This window comes from Nicotiana attenuata, chromosome 2, assembly GCF_001879085.1.
Source record: "Nicotiana attenuata strain UT chromosome 2, NIATTr2, whole genome shotgun sequence".
Taxonomy (NCBI): Eukaryota; Viridiplantae; Streptophyta; class Magnoliopsida; order Solanales; family Solanaceae; genus Nicotiana; species Nicotiana attenuata.
This window is the reverse complement of record NC_031990.1, coordinates 69328174-69331653: the sequence shown is the minus strand read 5'-3', so window position 1 is coordinate 69331653 and position 3480 is coordinate 69328174.

Here is a 3480-nt window from a genome sequence, read left to right as displayed (position 1 = left end):
GATGCAAAGTAGACGGTACTACCTTTGCGGCGTGAATCCAGGGCCGTCCCAATAAAAGATTGTAGGAAACACTGACATCGAGCACTTGAAACTCCATAGTGAATTCCACAGGTCCTATTGTTAGCTCCAACACAATATCTCCTACTGTGTCCTTCCCTCCGCCGTCAAATCCCCGTACACAGATGCTATTCTTATGAATTCTTTCCCTGTCAACTTGCAGCTTTTCTAGAGTGGAAAGAGGGCAAATGTTGGCACTAGACCCATTATCGATCAACACCCGAGTCACCACGGAATCTTCACACTTTGCTGTGAGGTAAAGGGCTCTATTATGTTCAGTTCCTTCCAATGGTAACTCATCATCAGAAAATGTCACCCTGTTCACCTCAAAGATCTTGTTTGCAATCCTCTCAAGATGATTCACAGTGATTTTATCTGGCACATGAGCTTCGTTTAGAATCTTCATCAAGGCTCGGCGGTGTTCATTCGAATGGATCAATAAGGACAATAATGAGATCTGTGCCGGGGTTTTCCTCAGTTGTTCCACAATCGAATAGTCCTGGGCCTTCATCTTTTTCAGGAACTCTTCAGCTTCTTCTTCAGTAACAACCTTCTTTATCGGTGCCGGACTGTCTTTAGCTGCTTTAACCCTTCTCAACTCTTCAGGGGCAAAGCACCTCCCTGATCTAGTCAACCCATGAGTTTCACACACTTCTTCTTTAATTTCCTTTCCTTGGTACATCACAGTCACCCTGCCATAATGCCACGGGACAACTTTCTCACTAACCACAGGCAATTGGGTCACTGGTTTAATGATAACTGGCTCTGTTCGGACGCCTTTTACAACCAACACAGGCTTGACAATTGCTCCTGGTATTGTCACCTTAACAGGTTCTGATTTTATTATCCTCACTGGTTCACTGACTGTCTGGTCCACTGCGACCAAGGTTTTCTTATCAACCAATTCCTCGTTTGCTTTATTTTCACTTGCTTTAATCATCATCACAGTTTGCGACGGCTTCTTGTATTCTCCCTTCTGCACTATCTCGATCATGTGAGCCTCATGATGAATTGGTAGTGGATTCTGCGTGATATTGGGAGTCTCCGGAGCCTGCACCTCAATTCTCCGTGTATCAATAAGTTCTTGAATGGCGGTTTTCAGATGCCAACACTTCTCTGTATCATGTCCAGGCGCTCCTGAGCAGTACTCACAGTTTACTGAATGGTCCAGGTTCCTTGGGGGAGGGTTTGGTAATTTGGGCTCGATCGGGTTCAACATGCCCAATTGCCTTAATCTGTGGTACAGGCTAGTATAAGATTCACCCAAAGGAGTAAAAGTCTTCTTCTTCTGCGACCTATCATTCTTATATGCAGGATTGGGTTGGAAACTGGTTCCGGCGGTGTTTCTGTTGGTTCTTGGGGGTGGGTAAGTGTTTTGGGGAGTGGGTGCGCGCCATTGTGCACGGGTAGGAGGTTGGGGGTATGTCTGGGCATGATGGACGGAGAAATGGGGAGTAGGAGGTGGGTAGTAATGCTGTGGTGGGCCATATGAGGTATGCGGGTAAGCTTGGGGGTGAGGGCGAGGTTGGTGATAATATGGTGACGGACCCCTGGACCAAACCCTTGATTCCACTACTGCCACTTCTTCTTTCTTCTTCTTTCCCAATACTCCTCCGGTGCCGCTTTGAATGGCCTGCGTGGTTGCTTTGAGGGCTGAGTAGCTCATAATCTTGTTGGACTTGAGACCCTCTTCCACCATACTTCCCATCTTCACGACCTCATTGAAAGTTTTCCCTACAGCGGACACCAGATGACCGTAGTAGGTTGGCTCCAAAGCCTGAAGGAAATAATCAACCATCTCATTCTCTTTCATCGGAGGATCAACTCTCGCTGCTTGCTCTCTCCAACGGAAACCGTACTCTCTAAAGCTTTCTCCGGGCTTCTTCTCGATTTTGGTCAATGATAGACGGTCCAGGACAATTTCGAGATTTTACTGAAAATGATATGCAAAAGCTTGAGCCAGGTCATCCCAGGTGTACCACCGAGCATGATCTTGTCTTGTGTACCACTCCAACGCTGCGCCACTTAAGCTTTGACTAAAGTAGGCCATTAATAGCTCATCTTTTCCCCCAGCACCCCTCATCTTGCTGCAAAATCGCCCGAGGTGGGCCACCGGATCACCATGGCCATCATACAAGTCGAACTTGGGTAATTTGAATCCTGCTGGCAACTGGACGTCAGGAAACAAGCACAAATCCTTGTAAGCCACACTCACTTGACCCCCGAGACCTTGCATATTTCTGAAGGACTGCTCTAAACTTTTGACCTTTCGTATCATCTCCTCTTGCTCGGGGTTTTTGGGAGGTTTCTCTTCTTCAGCTGAGAGATTAAGATGGGGAGCGTAAGAGCATGGTTTTGGGGGTTTGAAGGTGGGTTCGGGTGGGTAATAGTGGTTTTCATGAGTTTGGAACAGAGGTTCACTAGAGGATCTGTGTAATGCGGTGGGTGGAGGAGCCACGAATACTGGAGTAATTGGTGGTGGGGGACATGGAATTTGTTTGGGGGGTGGTGGTGGTGGTGTCTGAGAAGTGGTTCCATAATATTGCTGGTGAGTAGGGAGAGCAGGATATGAGTTCACTGTGGGAGGATCTTGGTGTTGAGCTGGTGGTGGGAGGTAATTGGGATTGGCAGGATAGGCTGGTGGTGGATGTCCCTTCGACCAGACCTGGTACATTTCGGCGATCTGCTGCTTTAATTTATACATCTCCTCCCTCATTGTATTCACGTCCATTGCCTCCTCCTCTCCGGATGGGTCAACAATGCTTGCATCTAGATCTTGATTGGTCATTTTTGACTTGTCCTTGGAGCGGGTATTGTAAGGGTGGGTTGCCAGAATGCCAGTCAGCTTAACACCTGCCTGGACTTATCAACAACAACTTGTTAGCGGTTAGGGCATTAACACATAGATAACCGCACATTGATGGGTGGATGCACCTAAGCAGTCAAACGTTGCTATTATTTCAATCACATGCGTCATCCCGGCTTTCCATTTCTTTCTCTTGCCGATTAGTTCCTACTCTTATCTTTCCCTTTTCACTTTGTTTTTCTCTCCCTCTTTTGGATTCTCTTTCCTTTGGTTTTTCCCCTATTTGTATCATTCCTTTTTAGTGTTCCCTTTTATTATTTATAAACGGTCGAATCCTATGGCGATTGCCTACGTATCATGACCCCGCGTGAATCAGACCAAGCGTAGTTCGTGAAATATAAATGTAAAGCGGAATATTTTTGGGAATTTCAAGTTTATTGATAGCAACTACGTCTATTACAAAGACTCAAAACAGACTCTGATGTAAAAAGAACTACAGACTCCACCATCCCTATCCTAGTTCAAACAAAATACAGACTCAATCAACTGACTGTCTTTTAACGAAACGGCAATACAGACTCTGGTAAAAAAGAAATACAAGCCCAAATGACCTAACT